This window comes from Saccopteryx leptura, chromosome 3 (genome assembly GCF_036850995.1).
Source record: "Saccopteryx leptura isolate mSacLep1 chromosome 3, mSacLep1_pri_phased_curated, whole genome shotgun sequence".
Lineage (NCBI taxonomy): Eukaryota > Metazoa > Chordata > Mammalia > Chiroptera > Emballonuridae > Saccopteryx > Saccopteryx leptura.
In genome coordinates this window covers 185,912,686-185,936,720 of record NC_089505.1, presented here as the reverse complement: position 1 = coordinate 185,936,720, position 24,035 = coordinate 185,912,686, and the positions used below count along the sequence as shown (strand labels likewise).

The 24,035-nt window shown below is 38.1% G+C and overlaps 1 protein-coding gene and 1 pseudogene across 1 annotated transcript in view; one reads left to right on the top strand and one right to left on the bottom strand.

Annotated features, from left to right (window-relative positions):
- LOC136397322 (presenilin-associated rhomboid-like protein, mitochondrial pseudogene) overlaps positions 1-10,934 on the bottom strand; it is a 45,948-nt pseudogene extending 35,014 nt beyond the window's left edge.
- The window catches only part of LOC136398384 (uncharacterized), a 212,904-nt gene that overhangs the window by 128,588 nt on the left and 60,281 nt on the right, over positions 1-24,035 (top strand). The window lies entirely within an intron of this gene.

The following is a 24,035-nucleotide window of genomic DNA, read 5'->3' as shown; positions in this document are numbered from 1 at the left end:
TATAATGGTTATTCTCCTGTTGGATTGCACCTTTTATCATTATGTAGTGACCTTTTTTATTTCTTACAATAGCCTTTGTTTTAAAGTCTATTTTTTCATATATAATTATTGGTACCCCAGCTTTTTTTCATTTCCATTTGCATGAAATACTTTTTCTATCCCTTCACTTTCAGTCTATGTGTATCTTTTGTTCTGAGGTGGGTCTCTTGTAGACAGCATATGTGTGGGTCTTGTTTTCTTATCCATGCCACTACCCTATGTCTTTTGAATGAAGCATTTAATCTATTTACATTTAAGGTTATTATTGTTATGTACTTATTTATTGTCATTTTATTCTTTAAATCTACAATTCTCTTTTTCTCAATTTCTTATTTCCCCTTTTCTCTTTTCACAGCAGGCTCCTTATAACTTCTTGAAGTACTGGTTTGATTGTAATAAATTCCTTGAGGTGTTCTTTTTTTTTTGGTCTGGGAAGCTTTTTATTTCTTCTCAATTTTAAATGATAACCTTACTGGATAAAGTAGTCTTGGTTGTAGGTTCTTGTTTTGCATCCCTTTGAATATTTCTTGTCCATCCCTCCTAGCTTCTGGCCTCAAATGTTTCTGTTGAGAAGTCATATGTCAGCATTTTGGGGGCACCTGTGTAGCTATGAATTGCCTTTCTCTTGCCACTTTTAGTATTTTTTCTTTGTCTATTAACTTTAGCACTTTAATTAACATGTGTCTTGGTGTGGCCTCCTTTGGTTCCTCTTTAATGGGACTCTCTGTGCTTGAACTTGTTTGACTATTTGTTCATCATTTTAGGGAAATTTTCAGCTATGATTCAAACCAGTTCTCTATCCCTTGTTCATTCTCTTTTCCTTAAGGAACCCCTTTGATGCAGATCTCATTTCTCATCATGTTATCACAGAGTTCTCTTAGAGTTTCTCCAGTCTTTTTGCACCTTTTTTGTTTTTCTGCTCTGATTATGTGCTTCTGTTTATCTTGTTTTTTAAATTGCTGATACGATCCTCTGCTTCATCCAGCCTGCTGTTGATTCCTTCTAGTGCAATCTTCATTTCTTATATTGTGTTTGTCATTTCTGACTGGTTCTTTTTTATGATTTCGATATCCTTTTTGATGCTATCTCTTTTTTTAGGTTCTCTTTATGACCATCCACTTTTGCTCTAAGATCCTTAAGCATCCTAAAAATCATTATTTTAAACTCTGTATCTGGTCGTTTGGTTACCTCCATTTCATTTAGGTTTTTTTCTGGGGATTTCTTTTGTTGATTCATTTGGTTCACATTTATAGATGTCTGCCCATCTTGACTATGTTTTAGGTAGCATTGTCTGACTTTGAAATTTTTGTGGTGTCTTTATGAGGAAGATGGGCTCAGTGGAACTGACCTCCAGGTCACCTGTGTTCTTTTTTCTATGAATGCTTCTTAAGGGTACTATTTTTTTTCTTTTGTATGTGAGTATTGAATTCAGTTGGTCCTTTAGTGGGTATGGTTATTCCTTTAGGCTGGCTGGCTCTAAACCAGTGGTTCTCAACCTTTCTAATGCCATCACCCCGCAATACAGTTCCTCATGTTGCGGTAACTCCAAACCAAAAAATAATTTTGGTGGCTATTTCATAACTGTAATTTTGCTACAGTTATGATTTGGAATGTAAATATCTGATATGCATTATGTATTCTCATTGCTACAAATCAAACATAATTTAAACATAGTGATTAATCACAAAACAATATTTAATTATATATTGAGAAATATTTATTACTAATTCCAATAAATAACATTTCACCATGGCATAGCATGGGTTTAAATATAACAACAATTCCAAATAAATAACATTTCACCATGGCATAGCATGGGTTTAAATATAACAACAGTAGTAATATAACAGTAAACAACAGTGCAATATTTTGCAACAGTATGCTGCCAAATTCAGTGAGATGGTTGTGGTTGCTTCTTGCTTACCAATTCAGAAATTCTTGGGGCAGTCTTTGCAAGGGCACAGCAAAGATCATTTTCCACAACAAGTTTACTTTGGTATTTAGACTTGATTACCAGCAAGCAGGAAAACTCTGTTTCGCAAAGATATGTTGTTGGAAAAGGAAGAAGAACACTCAGCACAGTCTCAGACAGAATAGAATATAACTGTAAACACTTAATCCAGAATTTTGTCAGTGGCATCGTAGAGAAATCTGTTCTTGCTGCATCATTGTTAATTAGGTTAGTGAACTCTTCTTGGGCTGTCTCCAGAACATTTTCAACTTTCACTGTGAATGGACTTCTGGCAAGTGCAAATAGGGTGTCAGGTAGATTATGAAAGTATGATGAAATTTTGTCTGCAAGCATGTGCAAATGTTCTTTCACAGAAGTCGAGTGCCTTAAACAGTTGGCTGTTTTGGCAACTGTGCAATGAGCTAAATGCGCCAAACAATGCTCTGTTATTTCACACTGAAGTCAGATGGTTGTCAAGAGGAAAAGTTTTAAAATGTATCTTTGAGCTTTGTGATGAACTGAAAACATTTTTTAATCAGAAAGCAAGACCGCAATTAGAAGCACTTTTTAGCGATAAAACTGAGCTGCAGAAAATAGCTTACTTGGTGGATATCTTTGTCATCTTGAATGACTTAAATTTATCACTACAAGGACCAAATGCAACGTGCCTCAATTTGTCTGAAAAAAATTAAATCATTCCAAATGAAACTTCAGCTTTGGAAAAATAAATTGGATAAAAATAAAATTTACATGTTTCCTACATTATCTGCCTTCTTTGAGGAACATGACATTGAGCCAGACTTCTATAGGAGGCAGATCTTTTACACTGCAGAATCCGCACAGCAGATTCCTCAATGTGAGGCCTCTTTCAGTCTATTGGGGGTGGTGGATTCCACCTTTGAAATTTTTCTGCTCTAGGAAAAGTTCTAGTGTGAAAAAAATTAAGCAACATGCTCTGTATTTGAGCAGAATCTGCTGCAGCCTCCCATTGACTTGAATAGGAGAGGAAGAAATGTGTCGGAAACTGTCATTTCTCCACCTCTTATTGAAATCAAAAGGAGGCTGCGGCGGATTGTGTGGTAACCTGAGATTTTCGGGAGCTTTATTCCACAAAATCCGCCGCACTCCCAATGAAATTAATAGGAGGTGGATTCAATGCCATAAACCGCTTATTTCAGCAGTTTCCTCATTCAGAATATGGAAAAATAGTGGGAGATATGGGAGATAATTATACATTGGGGAACAGTGTGAACTACATCTTATCGTGGTCTCTTATAGTGTAATACCGATGTAGTTCACACTGTGTAAATGTATGGTGCTTTGTGTAAGTGTAAGCTGCTTTGTGAACTGTGTAATGATTACACACAAAGCACCTTACACTTACACAGTATTGTGTGTATGGTGTGTGTACTGTTTTTACATTATTAACCTTTTTTACACCAGCAGGCTGTCTCGCAGGCTCTCTTGGCTCTCCGCCTCTTGCCTCTCCACCTCCTAGGCTTCTGTCCTCCGGCACTTGCTGCACCCGCCCACTGATGATGTCAGCAAGCGCCGGACACATGTAATGCGCTGCTATGGACGAGTCCATAACAGCGTGCGTTCAAGCTGAATAGCACTGCTGCAGACGGTAGTGTGGCTTCTCAGCAGCTAAAGCCATCGGAAATATGTATTTTCCGATGGCTTTAGGTGACCCCTGTGTTTTGGTTGTTCAACCCCCGCTGGAGTCATGACCCACAGGTTGAGAACTGCTGCTCTAAACATTTACCTTGATCATTTATTACACACTGTACAATGACTGTCCTATTGGGCCTATTTATTTCCCACAGTATCTGGTGCTTGCTAGACTCCTTTTTTGCACATGCTGCTTGTGTAGCTAGCTGAGATTAGAGTTGGTGCTGTCTGCCTCCCACTACCAGTTGTATTGGTTCTAGATCATTTTAGGTTGGCACCATCTGTTGTTTGTAATATGCTTTGGGCTACTTGTCTGCAGCTACTGCTCTTTTTGCTGTTTGTATCTGCTTTTTCTGTGCCTGGGTAGTGTGGGAGGGGCAACCTGTGTATAAGGAACAGCTTCCTCCTGCTTAGAGATAATAGCAGCTCTGTAAAAGCCCCAAGCTCCATAAGATTTGTCTCTTTCACCTGTTTCTCCTCATGTTGTAGCTGCCTAGTCTTTGACAGAATCTTCTGCGGGAAGACTGTAGTGTGGGCTTGGACAGGCCTCACCCAACCAACATCTCTACAGGTTGCACACTTGGTGGGTTAGAGCAGCTAAGGTTGGGAATATAACAATAGTGGGACCTCCTACTTAAGGGGTCTCTTGGTCAGGAGCTCAGTATGGGTAATGTGGCCCCTACTCCATAGCCTAGTCCCTCAGTCACTACTGGATACTCAAATTTTATTTCTCCCCAAGAAGGTGAGCAGCAGGTTCAGATTGTGAAGGGCAATGGTCCCCTCTGCAGAAGTCTTACAGCTGGTGAGACCCTGGTCTCAGGAAGGAAGACTGAGAAAGTCCTCTTCTGGGGCTGACTGTTGCCTGCCTTCCCCATTGTGGCTACGCCTCTCAGCCAGATCCAACACTAGGTTGACAGGTACCCATAAGTTAAATGTTCTTGCTCCAAGCCTCTCTCCCTTCCCTGTTTGGAATCTAGCCCAGCAGGGCAGGATTTCCAATTCCCAGGCTGGCTGACTGCGAAGCTCCACCCTATCCAATGCACCTGAGCCACTGTGCCAGTGCTGATCACAGACAGGGAAACTCACCTCAGCTGGGCCAGATGTGAAGAGCCCTTCCATAGTATACCACTATATCAAGGGTTGTTAGGTCCTGAACTGATGTGCTCCATAGCTGGACATAGGATGTGCCAGCCTTGGGCCTCCCTGGGAAGAGTCTGGCATAAACCAGTGGGTGACACTGTACATGACTGGCCCTCAGCAATCTTCTTACAGCTACAAGCAATCCAGAGTTATGGCTGCCTCTGCTGTCCCCAGGTGCTCATGGAAATACCAAGCTGCACACCTAGGATGGCTTTTACCCACACTGAGCCTGGGTGAAAGTTTGCTTAAAAGGCCAAGCTTCTCTGAATCCCACCTCCTGCAGCCTCTGTTTGCTGGCTGCTTATTGGGTTTGGCCACTGAGAAAACCTCTGCTAGAGTGTAGAGCCTGCAGCAACTCAGGAATTAAGAAGGGTGGTAGGTGTTGTTCTGCCCCTCAGCCGCAGGTGTCAGTCTGTCCAGCCTGTTTTCACAGACCTCAGGAGGGTGTGACACCAGGAGTCTCTTGGGTGTGGCCTCTGAAACCCAGAGGTGTAGAGGTGTAGACTCCCTGCAGTCTGGACAGTTTCTACTGAGTCTGCTGTGAGGTGGACCACCAGTCTTAAACTCAGGAGCATGTGGGGGAAAGTTGCAGCTTCAATACCAGAAAAATGAGTCAATGATGTGCCCCTTGCTTCTGGCTTCTCCACAGGACCCAGTTTCTATGATTGGGGAAGAAGAGACTCCCAAGGGCAGAGCCGTTGTTTTAACCCCTGGCTGGTGCCTCTCAGAGGAGACTGCTCCACCCAGGAAAGATGGCGACTGCATTATTAGAGAATGAGTCAGCACTGGGGTTCTGGTAGCCATCCCCACATTGTCTCTCCCTGGGCCTCCAACTTTATACTTTCCTCACACAACTCTAGTCCTCTCAGCTTTCCCTCCAACAGAGGCCCTGGTAAGTGGCTGTGAATAAATTTTAGATGGAACCTGCATCTTAAAGATCTGCATCTCTGAGATCTCCATCTCTTTCTTGCAAACAGAAACTCAGTTCTTTTCACCTCCAAATGCTGTGTGGGTGCCTCTTGTAGTTTCTGAGACTTTAGGCTGGGGCTCTGGGTCTGAGGCTGAGTACTCACACCTCTCAGGGTGACTGTTCCTACAGTGAGAGTCCTTCCGGACCCTTAGCCGCTGCTTGCTCCAGGGAGTGGGTGGCCCTTTCCACATCTCTGCCCTTCCTACCAGTCTCAGTATGGCTTCTTCTGTAATCCTTGGTTATAGACTTCTCTTAGTTTAGTCCAAAGTTGGTTTTTCAAGATAATTGTTCTTAAATTAAGTTGTAATGCAACTTGGTCCTGGGAGGTGGCAGTTGGAACATCCACCTACTGTGTCACCATCTTGGAATCTCCATGAAGTATTAATTTTTAAAATATGATGTTTCTAGCAGTGTGCAAGTGGTTATTTTTATGCAATATTTAATATTACATTAAATAATTGAATGCTTTAATAACTCATAGGAAGGAGTGGTCTTAGGGGAAATCAACTTTGAGCATGATTGCTTTTATTGATTATTGATTTCTACTATTGGTAATAGATAGCTCTAGAGTATATTATGTCATGTGGTTTTAGAAAGTTTTCCATTATTTCAGTTGGAGGAAGACGCTTTGTCAGTTTTTAAAAGGGTCACTTCTGATGGTGAAAGAATTCCCTGGATATGTGAGAACCTTGGTTGCAAATGGCTTTTCCTGAATGGCATCAATGGTTACTGGGTATGCTGCTTTCAGTAGGGGTCTGGTTCTGTTAATTTCTAGCATTTAAAACTTAAAAAAAATCTTTCAATATGGCCTCAGTTCTCTCATTTGTAAAATGGTGTTTTGTGAGCATTAACTATTGTGATACATAAATTGCTTAGCATAGGAAACAACTAGTAGCTATATATATATATATATATATTTATTATTATAATCCTCTAAGTAGAATGTTCTCTGCTTTCCTTTCTCCTAGATTTCTCTAGTCCTTCCAATGCATTCTTGATTCTCTTCTCTAAGAAATTCAGTTTCTACTAAATTTACTTGATAACATTTTGCCTCTACTTCTTGCTACTTGGTGAGTGAGAGATTTCAAGCCCACCAGTGTGAAAAGTTACTTAACTACCATGTCACATGTTTGCTGGCAGAGAGGAACAGTAATGTGTATCAAGTTTCTGCAGTATGGCAATTCCATTGCTATGCACTTATTATACACTATCAATGCAAACATCACACAACCCAATCCATCATTAAATACATCTTGCAGATGAGGAAAACCAAAGATTTAGAGTTAAAAATTTGTCCAGATGTTTGAAGCTGAATTTCTAAGCCAGATGTGAACCCTACAGTTCAATATCATTTTACAATCCACCTTAAAAGAAGCAGGAAGAATAGATATATCCATATTCTATATTTGTTAATTACTCATCAATCCCTATTATCTTTTTTAGTTTTACCAGACTTGTTTCTACTTCTAGTGTCAAATCTCTCTCTCTTTTCAGCCTCTTCCTCCTGTCTTCTAAAAGGACAGGGTCTCTTCATGTAGCAAACTAGCATTTAGGAATGAGGTTTTAATAGTCCATGATATTGGTATGTGGTCACTTAAGAATATTTGGCAATACTAAAATGTTAACTTCTAGAAAGTAGGGACTTGCGTCTATTTTGTTCACAGCTATATTCTTAGCACCTAGAAATGTGTCTGTCTCAATGAATGTTTTTTTTTTTAAATGAATGAACAAATCTATAGATTCCAAAGAGTCACATTGTAGTTTTCAAATAGACAGCTATTGACTGCCTTTTAGTTGAAAAATGTTTTTAACTTTTAAAAGTTTTTGGCATTTTATGTAGACTCATATTCTTTATTTTATTGAAAAGTGCTTTCAAAATGCCACAAATCTATCTCTGCCCTTGTGTCTGTTCTCTGCATCTGTTCACATCTGCTGTATTCAGAGTTAAGAATGTCCTAGTTACAAAATAGTAGTTCTTGTTCGCTTTGCACACAACTCAATAATCAAATCATTTGAGTTCTTTAAAGAGAAGGAATTTTCTTCCATATTTGAACTTACACTCAGAGGGAATTTGTTTTAATATTTTAATCTCTCTGCAGAGTGCTTTACAATTACTATTAAGACATTAGTTCTCATCTGAACACTGAGTGATATCACCAAGGGCTGAGTGGGGTAAAGAATTTCTCCAAGGTCACATGGCCTGTTAATTGCAAAACACAGGGCTGTCTTTTTCTATCTGTCTACCTCATACAGGTACCAAGCAGTAGACAATGACTTTGAATTGAGGGGGCTCTCAGATTATTGTGGTGATTGGAAAGAGATTTATGTTTAAACAAAAACATCACTAGACTTAAGACCCAATAAAGGCCAGTTGAGCAAACTGCAAATCAGATTAGGCCATACCTCTGCTTAAGATGTCCCAATATGGCTCTCCATTACATTTAAAATAATATCCAAATTCTTCACCTAAGCCTTCACCCTTATGTGGCCTGGCTTCTGTCCCCCTTACTCTATTTTGTATTAGATTTCTGCTTGTGTATTTCATTCCAGCCTCACTTTCTGTGCTTGTGTTCATTCTTGATGCAGAGCCACTGAATCTGTTGTTGCTTTCTTCCCAGTCAAGTTCCTCTTTAAACCTTGACACAGCTGGTCTCAGGTTAAGTGTCACTTCCTTAGACAAGATTTTCTTAACAGAAGAGCCCTTCCTCTGGTCATTTTCAGCATATGACTATTTTGTATTTATTATTTCAATATCAGTAGTAATTACAGCCTTTGTCACTATTGATATTGTCTTATTCCTTGCTTATTCTCTCTCCACCAGACTATGGTTCAACAAAATCAAGAAGCTTGTTTGTCTTATTCAACTATGTTTATCTGCACTGCCAAAAGTGACACTTAAATACAAATGGGCATTTAATAAATGTGTGTGAAAAATGACTGATTGATGTTGCAGAGATATTATAATCATTGCTAAATATCTTTGGTAAAATGTGGCTTGCCCAAAGGGAGATGTTGATTAGCAATTATTGCACCAAGTTTTCTCCTTTCTCAATGATGTATTTGCCTGTTCCTTATAAAACCATTTGTAGTTAATTTGTTGTTCCTTGATCTAATCATGCTGCAGATGTTGAGATGTGCCATCTTTTTGTGCATTGTGGCTCAGTCACTGGGGTTTATAAAAGTAATAGGCTGTGCCCAATTTTTCCCCAATGTGTTCAACTCTCATGGAAAGTGAACAGAAAGACCTATCTTTTGCATAACAAGGAGAAACTGAAAAGAAAATTCAACTTTTTTGTTTTCATAGTCATAAAAATAAATAAATAAAAGGAGAGGTTGGGAGAAAAATCTCCCAACCTGAATTTTCTAAATTAAAATATTCAATTAAAGTTTGCTATCACCCTAGAGTGAAATATTCTTAGTTGAACATTTGAGTAGCATATGAAGAGAAATGAGTTATGACATATTAAGGTTGAGGTCAGGTAATGGAATTCAATATATGCAATGACATACCATATATTTTCTCTTGATTTCAGTCATATTTGATGAAAAGTGGTGGAAAGGTCATTTTTAGTTAATAATTATTCAGTTATGAATCAGTTTGATTTTAGACATAAATGTTGCTCCAATCTGTGGAGGTCAATTGGACAGATGATTAAAGACACACAGACTTGTCTTATCTTTGTATCTATATTGGATGTTGATTTTCCAAGTGTAATCTGAAAGACCACTTAAATTATGATTATTGATGCTTGTTCAAATTCATGTTCCCAAGCCTCACCTAGACTTATTGATTCAAGGATTAGAATGAAGCCTGGAAATCTGCATTTCAATAAGAACTCTTAGGTAATTCTTATACAAACTAAATTTTATGGCCAGTTATTCTAGGGCCATGTGGACATTGTATGATTGTTGATGTTTCTCAGTGATTAAATTAGTTCTTGAGAAATTATAAAATTATAGAAACTTTTGATTTGAAAGATCATAGAACTACATCCTCATTTCAGAAAGATTTTTATTTAGAATTACTAATTGTAAGCTAGCTGGTGAATCTAGCCCTCCAGAAAGACTCATTCTTAAGGGATTCTGGATAATTGGGTTTGATTGTTTTTTCATATTTGATAACTGAACTCAAAGTGAGTAATTCAAGAGATAATAGGCACAATATAGAAAAACATGAATTATGTTTTTAGAGAAGAAAAATTCTAGCTCCTTAGTTAGTAGGAACCATGAAGACCAGTAAAAAGGTTCAAAAGGTATGACCTTGAGTCTTTTCACTGTAGGCTGTCTGATAATGCACCCCCCACATTTCAGAAAGCATAGCATGAATGTCTCGAGCAGGTTGCTAAAAATCAAATTCTTCACCTTCTACATCTATGTACTGTGTGACATTGAGGCAGCTCTCTTTTTCTCAGTAATGTAATTTGTAAAATGGAGTTAATAATAGAATCTACTTCATAGGATTATTGTGGTGATTGAATTGATAAGGATAAAGTGATTTTAAAAGTGCTTTGTATTTAGTGAGCTTTCAATAATTGTTAACTGTTGATAGTATATTAACATTTAGGATTAAGAAACTAAAAAAAAATAAAAAAAAAGGAAACTATTAGGTTGGGGAATAAGTTCGTAGCATTTTTACTGAAGACTTTTATTTAAACAAAAAACAATAATTATATCAATAAGTTAATCAATTATATATTCACCATTGCTGTTTACAATCTCTTCCCACCTCTCGACCAATTTGTTGATGCCGTTCCGCCAAAAATTGCCTGGTCTGGTGTCAAAGAAGTTGTTGAGCCAGTTTTTAAGGACCTCTTTGTTATTGAAGGTAACACTCTTCATATGGTTTGACAGGGAGCGGAAAAGATGGTAATTGGTCGGTGCAAGGTCCAGAGAATACAGCGGATGCTGAAGGACCTCCCATTCGAGCTCTTGGAGTGCAGCTTTGACGACTTGTGCAACATGGGGCCTAGCATTGTCGTGAAGGAGTATGGTTTGACCATGTCGATCAGGTCTTTTCAGTCGAATAACCTCATTCACGCAGTGTAGCTGGGCAATGTAGAGCTTCTTGTTGACCGTGGCATTCTTTTTGAGCATTTCCCAGTTCTTCATCAAATTCAGAAGGGCTTCCGCTGTGGCACGTGTCATTGATGTCAAAGTCGCCATTTTTGAACTTTGCAAACCATTTCTGTGCTGTAGACTCGCCTATGACACCTTCTCCATACACTTCGCAAATGTCCCGGGCTGCTTCGGCAGCTTTTTGAACCACTACATTTGTCCATGAGAGCACTGTTTGCAAAGGTGTCGGAAGTAAGATTTTTCTCTTCTTTTCAGAAGCTATGGTAGTTATAGCTGTTACCACCCTCTGTTCTTGATCCCTAGGCCAAGATAAGTTTCCAAGAATAATTACTTTCTTTTATCCCACAGTGGAAAGACTGGGGCTTAGAACTAATTTGCCTATTTATTTATCTTGGCTGAGGGAATGGAAAGGAAAATAATGATACTATAAACTCTCACTGGTTAACCTACATCACCCTGTGCTGTGCTGTGCATCAATTTCCACTCCTTTGTCCACGGTTTATTAAAAAAAGTTTACTTTGCTATTTCTAATGAAAATTAATTATATTTATTTACTTCCTTGACTATCCTTATTCTCCACAGAATGTTAGACTGGAAACATTCATTTAGGTCACTTCCATTCTCCCCATCTGCCACTTTCCCTTTATCACCACGGTCTTTCTTACCCTTCACTACTCCCTACTACCACCACCAGTGTTTTATAAAATAACAAAACCAAGGTCAAGAGATGGTAGGTTACTTACTTACGTGGTAAATTAAAATTTGCTCTTATGTTAATCTGATATTGAACCCCGTGTTTTAACTGCTAAGATATATAATTTCCTTTTTAAATTAGAAAAGCAATTTAACAAGCACAATTCAACAACTAAATATTGAAAATTAAAGTTAGGGGAACCACTTAAGTTGCATTTAGAAGAATTGTAATAAAAAATGTCTAAAGATCACCATTGTGGACTTACTATGAACAATGTAAGCATCATTGGGTATATAGATATTCTCCTTATCTACTTAAGTACAGATATATGACTATTTTCATGTTTTTCTGCCATTGTCTTTTTCATTACTCTGTCAAAAGCCACTAGGTCCTTGACTTTATAATTTGTGACTTAGATCTATGGTGCAGAAGCTATCTTGGCACAATAATCATGTTCATAGAACAGGTAAGACTGTTACTTAAGTAAATATAATGCAGGGCTAGCAAATTGGCCAGTATTAACTAAGTTATTCTACAATAACAAAGAACCCTAACATCTCATGGCTTAATATAATAGAAGTTCATTTTTCACTCAAACTACAAGTCCTCTTCAGGACAGTTAGATGCTCTGCTTTACTGATTGTCATTCTAAGTCAAAGACTGGTTGGTTGAGTGTCACTTGTCACTGTAGCAAAGAAGAAAAGAGTAGTCTGGAGGGTGTAGAACTAACAAATGCTGTGGCCGAGAAGTAGTACGTGTTATGTCTGCTCGCAGATCATTGACCAGAACTAGTCAAATGGACCACTCAACCACAAAGGGGCTTGAAAATGCAATCCTACCAGATGCTTAGAAGGTAAAGAGCTAGAAATATTTGATAAACAGCATTAATGATATCATGGTTGCTGAGAAGGAAGTGGAGCTTTCTAACAGAGTTGTTCACACATGGATCGATTTACCTTATGAACTGCTAAACATTCCCGCCAGTTGTAAGGTTCAGGTAGAGAATGAACAACTGTCTTGTACATTATAGAAATGATGTTTGAGCAAAAAACTGAATATAACACTGTTTCTCAAAATTTGTGTTGTATATAGTACCAATAGTTTTATTAGATAAACTATATTTTTCAACAAAATTTTTAAAACACTCTTTTCTGAGGCCACTGTATATTCACAACTCTTTTATTATTTGTATTATTTACTTTAAGTGTTACAAACTTTAAAATTCTTAGAGTATCTTAGTAATTGTTATGAAAACTTATAAGTCATCAGTTTATAGCTAGGCCCCACCAGTGTCTCTGCCTGTATTTCTGCCTGGGAATCTGTAGATAAGAAATCATCACCTTCCCTGGCCGGTTGGCTAAGTGGTAGAGCGTCAGCCCCACATGTTGAAGTCCCAGGTTCAGTTCCTGGTCAGGGCACACAGAAGAAGCAACTAACTGCTTTTCCCCCTCCCCCCTACCCCCTCCCCCCTCTTTATCTTTCTCTCTTCCCCTCCCATAGCCATGGTTTCAGCAAAATTGGCCCAGGCATTGAGGCTGGCTGCATGGCCTTACTTCAGGCATAAAATAGCTCAGTTGCTGAGCAATGGAGCTGTGACCAGCTGGGCAGAGAATTACCTGGTAGGGAGCTTACTGGGTGGATCTTGTTTGGGACACAAGCAGGAGTCTCTCTCTCTCTGCCTCCCCGCCTCTCAATAAAAAAAGAAAAAGAAATCACTTTAAAGATATTGTTCAAAGTGAAGACCTCAAGAATCTTTAGTTATAATTAGCAAAACTTGGAGGAAGAGGGATTTTCTGTCAAAGAGGCTGTCATGAGAAAATAATATTGACTGTGTGTGTGTTTTTGTATGGTGGGCAAACATTTTAGAAAATAATTTTCACTACAGTACTCAAATGTTTATGTACATATTAGAAATGTTAATATATATTCAAATATATGTTTAATAATAAATAAAACTAGAAAATTATCATAAGGTGAGGCTGCATTATTGCCTTTAATTTGATGCTAAGGAATTACAATTTCTGTGGTAAATGTAAAGTGGTAATATGATGGAAGTTAAGTAAGAAACAACCTACCAGCAGCAAAAAATTGAAGCTTATACCAAACCAAAATTTTCAGAAACTTTTTGTTCAGTTCTAGAGATAAAAATAACTGCATGATCATAATGTTTAGCAGAGAAGCTAGGCAAAAAATGAAAGTTTAATTTTCCATAAGATATTAAGTATTTCTTTATTAAATTCAGATTTCTAAATAAGGCAACATGGATATGTGATAAAGTCATAGATTTTTTTTTTTTTTTTTTTTTTTTTTTTTTTTTACAGGACAGAGCAAGAGTCAGAGAGAGGGATAGATAGGGACAGAGACAAGAATGGAGAGAGATGAGAAGCATCAATAATCAGTTTTTCATTTTGACACCTTAGTTGTTCATTGATTGCTTTCTCATACGTACCTTGACCGTGGGGCTGCAGCAGACCAAGTAACCCCTTGCTCAAGCCTGAGACCTTGGGTCCAAGCTGGTGAGCTTTGCTCAAACCTGATGAGCTTGCGCTCAAACTGGCGATCTCGGGGTAACGAACCTGGGTCCTCTGCATCGCAGTCCGATGCTCCATCCACTGCACCACTGCCTGGTCAGGCAAATCATGGATACTTGACAACCAATAATGAGCTTTTCTGTTAGATACATAGTTGGTTCTTTGTTTTTAAAATTTTGCCTCTCATTGGTTTGAGAATGATTTGCTTAGTATTGTTTTCTTTTTCTTTTTTCTACTTAGGAATTACTATTTCTCTCCGAATTGTTTTAGTTTAAAAGTATTTGGTGTCAAATGGAAATCATTTTGCTTTTTCTTTCAATCCTCCATGCAAAATTCAGCCTTAAAAATTCTTGTTTAGAGATGACGTCAGAGTACTGGCGGGGTAGGAAGCGATACTGATAAATCTCCCCTAAAACTCAACAAGATCTTCAACCAGAAACAGAAAAACCTATCCTTGGAGCCTCCAGATGTTTCGCAATACACCCAAAGGTATGATCGAGTGAAAAATTGGCTAAATATATAACCAAACCCCGAAGGAATTAGGAAGTAAGAAATGCTCCCCCTTCCTCACTAACCTAAACAGGGCGGCTTTCTCTGGGATCCGTGAATATAGAAACTGAGGCGGGCAAAGGGGGTGAATAGATCCAGGCCGCAGCACAAACGGCCGAACCAGGCTGTGGCACGGAGATCCAAGCCAAGGAAAAACTGATCCTGTGGCAACCCGGGCAATACAAGCTAACACTCGCACCAAAGCCAGACAAAGAAAGACAGGCGGGGCAGCCATTTTACCCGATCTCCTGATCAGTGCGCAGATAGTGGGTGAGATATTTCTTCCTAAGCCCAGGGAGTGGGTGCCCATGGTACCCCACAGAGAGGCAGAGTCAGAGGCCTTTCTGTGGGCTGAAAGCGGAAGCTCTGGGCAGCCCCAGTGCCCTGGGAAAGCCGCGCACAGGAGGGAGCGAGAACTAATTCCAACAGTGGAACTTTTCCATGCTGGTAGGGGATTCACTCAGGGGGAAATGCGGTCGGCCTCATATCCTGGTCTGCGCACGCAGATAGTGAGTGAGAGATGCCTCCAAGTGCCTAGGCAGTGCGCGCCCGTGTTATCACAAAGAGGGGCAGAGTCAGGGGCCTTTGTGTGGGCCAAAGCGGAATCTCGGGCCGCCCCAGCGCCTTGCAAAAGCCGTGCATGGAGACAGAGCGAGAGCCAATTCCAACGCTGCAACTTTCCCATGCGGTTGGGGGTTTCACTCAGAGCGTGAGACTGCTGGCCGGATATCCTGGTCTGCGCGCGCAGATATTGAGCGAGAGTTTCCTCCAAGCACCCCGGAAGTGGGCGCCTGCCTGTGTTACCGGACAGAGTGGCAGAGCCAGAGGTCTTTGAGTGGGTGGAAAGCCCGCCTGATTATGCTAGCAGCTCTGACTGACTGAGCCTTACCCAGAGCCCTGTGCTGAGTGGAAATAGAGTGGGGAGTTGCCAGCTCTTTGAGCCTCTTACTATCCAGGCAGAGGCAGCAGCAACCCCATAGCTGGATTATCAGGCTACTAATTGAGGAAGGAAAGACTAGGAGAAAGGCTCCAGGAACACAGACTCTCTCACTGTCGGAGCCTATAAATGCTAATGAGCCTCGACTGCCAAAGAGACTAAAGCACAATACATGATATCGCCATAAAGACTTATCAACTGCAAACCTCTACCTGAGTGTGCCAAAGGGGCAGAACCCGGGGTACAGAGTCACCGACCAGGAAGAGGGAGAGAAAAGAAAAAGCAAGAAGATAACCTCTCAAAATCAAGAATAATCTGCAGACTTTATAAACTATCCCATTTTATTATATTTGTTCGTTTGTTTCTCTTATCTTCATTCTTGATATTTTTTTTTTCCTCCTCCAATTTGGCCGATTAACTCTCTGCCGGTCTTACTCTCTCCTCTCCTTGAACTACACTACCCATAAGTGTTACATCTCCCATTATCTTTTCTCTCCTCTTCCTTTCTCTATATGAGGGTTGCACTCTAAAACCCTTAACTCTCTCTCTCTCCTCTTTTTTCTTTTTTCTTCTTTTAGTGGTTCCCTCTTTCTTTCTCTCTCTCTCCTTCTTTTATCCCTCTATATTAGTTTCTTCCTTTCTCCTTTACATCTCCTCTCGTTCAAACCTCAATAACAAACAAATTATCTTATCTGGGACCCAAACTTATGTTTGTGGCATTTGGGGGGGTTTTTACTTCACCTTTTTAACTGACTAGCAGTGCTCCCATCCCTGGCTCTCCATTTTATCTAGTTTTTGTTCCACTAAATACAATAGTAATTTTTCAATTTGTCCCCCCATTTTTCTGTTTTCCTCTTATTCCTCTCATCATAACTCTTAGTCAACCAACACCTAAAAGCAAATCATTTTATTCTTGACCCAAATTTTTTCCTTATTTTCTTTTTGTGGGTCCATACCCCCTTCTTTTTTCTTTTTTTTGCCCCTTTATTACTTTTCCCCAATTCAGGCCCTCCATTACAGGCATTGTTTGTTATAATTCACAGTTCACCACAAGTTTTCTCAAGAAAGAGGGGAGAGGAGAGGAGAGAAAAAAAGGAGGGGGGGAATAATTTCCTTTTTTTAAATTTTTATTTTATTTTATTTTTCTTTATTTCATTATTAATTTTTTTTTAAAAAAACAACTCTTCGATTTTTTATTTTTTTAACTTTTTATTCTTTATTAAATCTCATTAATACTATCAACAAAACCACACTCAGATGCCATTAAGGAAGAGAAAATCGAATATCATGGATACAAAAGAAAGAGAGGTAACACAGCTAGATGAGGAAAAATCTATGGAGAAAAAATTTAATATATTGGAAACCTTGGAGCTAAATGACAGAGAATTCAAGATAGAAATCCTAAAAATCCTCCGAGATATATAAGAAAACACAGAAAGGCAATTTAGGGAGCTCAGAAAACTCAATGAACACAAAGAATATATGTCCAAGGAAATTGAAACTATAAAAACAAATCAAACAGAGATGAAAAACTCAATTCACAAGCTGAAAAATGAAGTAACAAGCTTAGCTAATAGAACAGGTCAGATAGAAGAGAGGATTAGTGAAATAGAAGACAAGCAACTTGAGGCACAACAGAGAGAAGAAGAAAGAGACTCAAAAATTTAAAAAAATGAGATAGCCCTACAAGAATTATCTGACTCCATCAAAAAGAATAACATAAGAATAATAGGTATATCAGAGGGAGAAGAGAGAGAAAATGGAATGGAGAACATACTCAAACAAATAATAGATGAGAACTTCCCAAGCCTGTGGAAAGAACTAAAGCCTCAAGTTCAAGAAGCAAACAGAACTCCAAGTTTTCTTAACCCCAACAAACCTACTCCAAGGCATATCATAATGAAATTGACACAAACCAACAGCAAAGAAAAAATTCTCAAGGCAGCCAGGGAAAAGAAGAATACAACATATAAAGGAAGGCCCATTAGATTATCATCAGATTTCTCAGCAGAAACTCTACAAGCTAGAAGAGAGTGGACCCCAATATTTAAAGTCCTGAAAGAGAGGAACTTTCAGTCACGAATACTATACCCATCAAAGCTATCCTTCAAATATGAAGGAGAAATAAAAACATTCACAGATACAGAAAAGATGAGGGAATTTATCATCAGAAAACCCCCACTCCAGGAATTACTAAAGGGAGTTCTCCAATCAGATACAAAGAACAAAAAAAAAACAGAGCCACAAGTAAAAGCTCCAAGAAGAACACAATAAAACCAAATTTAAACTGTGACAACAACAAAAAGGAAGGGGGGGAGAAGATGGAGATTAACAGTAGGAAAGGATGATGGAGTGCAAAAGTACTCACAAAATAGTTCGCTACAATGAACAGGGTAGGGACCCTTTTCATTACTCAAAGGTAACCACCATTGAAAAAACCACCACAGAAGCACATGAGATAAAAAAGATAGCAACAGAGGAAAGATGTATGGAATACAATCAAATAAAAACAAAAGATAGAAAAACGAAAGAGAAGGATCAAACAAGACACAAAACTAACAGAAAGCAATCTATAAAATGGCAATAGGGAACTCACAAGTGTCAATAATTACACTAAATTTAAACGGATTAAACTCACCAATAAAAAGGCACAGAGTAGCAGAATGGATTAAAAAAGAAAATCCAACTGTATGCTGCCTACAGGAAACTCATCTAAGTAACAAGGATAAAAACAAATTCAAAGTGAAAGGCTGGAAAACAATACTCCATGCAAATAACATCCAAAAAAAAGCAGGTGTAGCAATACTCATATCGGATAATGCTGACTACAAGACAGGAAAAGTACTCAGAGACAAAAATGGCCATTTCATAATGGCTAAGGGGACACTGAATCAAGAAGACATAACAATTCTTAATATATATGCACCAAACCAAGGAGCACCAAAATATATAAGACAGCTACTTATTGATCTTAAAACAAAAACTGACAAAAACACAATCATACTTGGAGACCTCAATACACCGCTGACGGCTCTAGATCGGTCATCCAAACAGAGAATCAACAAAGACATAGTGGCCTTAAACAAAACACTAGAGCACCTGGATATGATAGACATCTACAGGACATTTCATCCCAAAGTGACTGAGTATACATTTTTCTCCAGTGTACATGGATCATTCTCAAGAATAGACCATATGTTGGGCCACAAAAACAACATCAGCAAATTCAGAAAAATCGAAGTTGTACCAAGCATATTTTCTGATCATAAAGCCTTGAAACTAGAATTCAACTGCAAAAAAGAGGAAAAAAATCCCACAAAAATGTGGAAACTAAACAACATACTTTTAAAAAATGAATGGGTCAAAGAAGAAATAAGTGCAGAGATCAAAAGATATATACAGACTAATGAAAATGACAATACGACATATCAGAATCTATGGGATGCAGCAAAAGCAGTGATAACAGGGAAATTCATATCACTGCAGGCATATATGAACAAACAAGAGAGAGCCCAAGTGAACCACTTAACTTCCCACCTTAAGGAACTAGAAAAAGAAGAACAAAGACAACCCAAAACCAGCCAAAGAAAGGAGATAATAAAAGTCAGAGCAGAAATAAATGAATTAGAGAACAGAAAAACTATAGAAAAAAATTAATAGAACGAGGAGCTGGTTCTTTGAAAAGATCAACAAAATTGACAAACCCTTGGCAAGACTTACCAAGGAAAAAAGAGAAAGAACTCGTATAAACAAAATCCAAAATGAAAGAGGAGAAATCACCACGGACACCGTAGATATACAAAGAATTATTGTAGAATACTATGAAAAACTTTATGCCACTAAATTCAACAACCTAGAAGAAATGGATAAATTCCTAGAAAAATACAACCTTCCTAGACTGAGTCAAGAAGAAGCAGAAAGGCTAAACAGACCTATTAGTAGAGAAGAAATAGAAAAAACCATTAAAAACCTCCCCAAAAACAAAAGTCCAGGCCCTGACTGGTATACCAGCGAATTTTATCAAACATTCAAAGAAGACTTGGTTCCTGTTCTACTCAAAGTCTTCCAAAAAATTGAAGAAGAAGTAATACTTCCAAACACATTTTATGAGGCCAACATAACCCTCATACCAAAACCAGGCAAGGATGGCACAAAAAAAGAAAACTACAGACCAATATCTCTAATGAATACAGATGCTAAAATACTAAACAAAATACTAGCAAATCGAATACAACAACATATTAAAAAGATAATACATCATGATCAAGTGGGATTCATCCCAGAATCTCAAGGATGGTTCAACATACGTAAAACGGTTAACGTAATACACCATATCAACAAAACAAAGAACAAAAACCACATGATCTTATCAATAGACGCAGAAAAGGCTTTTGACAAAATACAACACAATTTTATGTTTAAGACTCTCAACAAAATGGGTATAGAAGGAAAATATCTCAACATGATAAAGGCCATATATGATAAACCATCAGCTAACATCATATTAAATGGCACTAAACTGAAGGCTTTCCCCCTTAATCAGGAACAAGACAGGGTTGTCCACTCTCCCCACTCTTATTTAATGTGGTAGTAGAGGTTCTAGCCAGAGCGATCAGACAAGTCAAAGAAATAAAAGGCATCCATATTGGAAAAGAAGAAGTAAAGGTATCACTTTTTGCAGATGATATGATCCTATACATCGAAAATCCCAAAGAATCCACAAAAAGACTAGTAGAAACAATAAGCCAATACAGTAAGGTCTCAGGATACAAAATTAAGATACAGAAGTCAATAGCCTTTCTATATGCCAACAATGAAACAATTGAGAACGAACTCAAAAGAGTAATCCCCTTCACAATTGCAACAAAAAAAATAAAATACTTAGGAATAAACATAACAAAGAATGTAAAGGACTTGTATAATGAAAACTATAAACCATTGTTAAGGGAAATCGAAAAAGATATAATGAGATGGAAGAATATACCTTGTTCTTGGCTAGGAAGAATAAATATAATCAAGATGGCTATATTACCCAAAGCAATATACAAATTTAATGCAATTCCCATCAAACTTCCAATGATGTTTTTTAAAGAAATAGAGCAAAAAATCATCAGATTTATATGGAACTATAACAAACCCCGAATAGCCAAAGCAATCCTAAAGAAAAAGAATGAAGCTGGGGGCATTACAATACCTGACTTCAAACTCTATTATAGGGCCACGACAATCAAAACAGCATGGTATTGGCAGAAAAATAGACACTCAGACCAATGGAACAGAATAGAAAGTCCAGAAATAAAACCACATATATATAGTCAAATAATTTTTGATAAAGGGGCCAACAACACACAATGGAGAAAAGAAAGCCTCTTCAATAAATGGTGCTGGGAAAACTGGAAAGCCACATGCAAAAGAATGAAACTGGACTACAGTTTGTCCCCCTGTACAAAAATTAACTCAAAATGGATCAAAGATCTAAACATAAGACCTGAAACAATTAAGTACATAGAAGAAGACATAGGTACTCAACTCATGGACCTGGGTTTTAGAGAGCATTTTATGAATTTGAGTCCACAGGCAAGAGAAGTGAAGGCAAAAATTAATGAATGGGACTACATCAGACTAAGAAGTTTTTGCTCAGCAAGAGAAACTGATAACAAAATAAACAGAAAGCCAACTAAATGGGAAATGATAATTTCAAGCAACAGCTCAGATAAGGGCCTAATATCCAAAATATACAAAGAACTCATAAATCTCAACAACAAACAAACAAATAATCCAATAAAAAAATGGGAAGAGGATATGAACAGACACTTCTCCCAGGAAGAAATACAAATGGCCAACAGATATATGAAAAGATGCTCATCTTCTTTAGCTATTAGAGAAATGCAAATCAAATCGGCAATGAGATACCACCTCACACCTGTTCGATTAGCTGTTATTAGCAAGACAGGTAATAGCAAATGTTGGAGAGGCTGTGGAGAAAAAGGAACCCTCATTCACTGTTGGTGGGAATGTAAAGTAGTACAACCATTATGGAAGAAAGTATGGTGGTTCCTCAAAAAACTGAAAATAGAACTACCTTATGACCCAGCAATCCCTCTACTGGGTATATACCCCAAAAACTCAGAAACATTGATATGTAAAGACACATGCAGCCCTATGTTTATTGCAGCATTGTTCACAGTGGCCAGGACATGGAAACAACCAAAAAGCCCGTCAATAGATGACTGGATAAAGAAGATGTGGCACATATACACTATGGAATTCTACTCAGCCATAAGAAATGATGACATCGGAACATTTACAGCAAAATGGTGGGATCTTGATAACATGATACGAAGCGAAAGAAGTAAATCAGAAAAAAACAGGAACTGCATTATTCCATACGTAGGTGGGACATAAAAGTGAAACTAAGAGACATTGATAAGAGTGTGGTGGGTAAGGGGGGGAGGGGGGAATGGGAGAGGGAAAGGGGGAGGGGGCGGGGCACAAAGAAAACAAGATAGAAGGTGACAGAGGACAATCTGACTTTGGGTGATGGGTATGCAACATAATTGAACGACAAGATAACCTGGACTTGTTATCTTTGAATATATGTTTCCTGATTTATTGATGTCACCCCATTAAAAAAATAAAGTTATTATAAAAAAAAATTCTTGTTTGCATATTTAGGAAGAGCCAAAAGTTATTATTCTCCTAGAATATGGAGATTTGGCAAAAGAAGAAAATGCATACTTTAGTTTGCTGCAAACAAGATGGATTTGCTTTTTTCCCTTTTATATATAGCATTAGTTTAATATTTGAAAGTTTCTCTGAAGAATAAAGCCATTATTTACAATCTAAAAAAAGAATTCTTGTTTGCTTCTTGGATTCTGCTTGTTCTCCACTGTCCTTTCACATACACCTTCTCTGATAGGAAGACTAAATGCACCACCATTATGTTATGCAGTAAAATGTGGCTCTGCAGTGTCTGATCCTTCTGAAAAGAAATGCTCTTCAGGGTACTCTGAAAGCAATAATACTATAAAGACATGATTTCCAACTACCAGAACTCCCATGTTGAGAAGACACTGATAGTTGACTGGAGGCCTGATACATTTAGTTCCCTGGATATACAGTATTCAATTACAAAGCTACTGAAAAATATGCATGGAAATGTCACACCATAAGATAGCTGTGGAAATGTTCCAGTGTGTGGAAAGGATCTTCTGAGAGGTACAAGGAAACTTAGTGATCCTTTTTTGCCAGAGAGGAAAAGACTGAGTGCCAAGCTACACATTACAGGGAAGATCTCTCTATGATATACAGTAAGGGAAAGGTACTAAAATAATAAATAAGGTAAGACAACTGTTGTAAGATAATATTTGATAACATATGGCTCTTATTCCTTTTTAGTCAATATCAATGACTAGGTTTATTCTTGTTTATATACTTGTTTATTTAGGGGCTGTCAGGGTAGTTGCATGTGACTTCTCTATCTTGTAAAACAGGTTGAAGTGAAGTTCCTTTTGTGTGTGAGCACTGACTTCTTTTTTACATGGCTACAGGTGCCACAAGCTGTGTGGTGTTACAAGGTTATGTTTGTGGTCTTGAACTGTTTCTCATGTACCAAATGATACTGGTGTTTTATATTTTTATAGATGAGCCTAAACCTTAAAATATTCTTCTTTGTTAAAATAAACTAAAATCTAAGTTTTCTTAGAAATAGTTGGGCTAAAAGCTTAAAATAAATAGTAATAGTTATGTGCATTTTATAATTTTATGAACATTTTTATATTTATTATTCAAATTGATAATTGTATCAACTTTGGAAAAGATGCTTATATTCTTGTATTTTTATTGATGAGGAAACATGAATGCATGGAAATTTAGATACAAAAAGAAAAATGACTTGCAAAAAATGATAAGAAAATTAATGATAGAGTTGGGCCTGTTTGGTTAAACTTTATCTGGTCTTGGCCTTGGCCAGTTAGCTCAGTTGGTTAAGAGCATTGTCCCAAAACAAGAAAGTTGCAGGTTTGATCCCTGCTCAGGGCACACACAAGGGAAGCAGCCAAGGAATGAGCGACTGAGTGGAACAGCAAATGAATGCTTCCCTTCCTCCCCCCTTCTCTCTCAGTCTCTCTAAAAATCAATGAAAATTAAGTCCTGGCCAGATAGCTCAGTTGTTTGGAGTGTCGTCCCAGAGCGCAGAGGTTGCCAATTAGATTCCCTGGTCAGGGCACATACAAGAGCAGCTGGTGTTCCTGTCTCTCTCTACCTGCCTCTCTCTCTCTCAAAAAAAATCATTTAATGTTATTTAATCTATTTTGAACATATCTACTATGATCAGGTTAGTATAAGAGGAACATTAGTTTTCACTTCTAAAAGCAGGGATAGGCCCTGGCCTGTTGGCTCAGCGGTGTTGGCCTGTCGTGTGGAAGTCCCGGGTTCGATTCCCTACCAGGACACACAGGAGAAGCGCCCATCTGCTT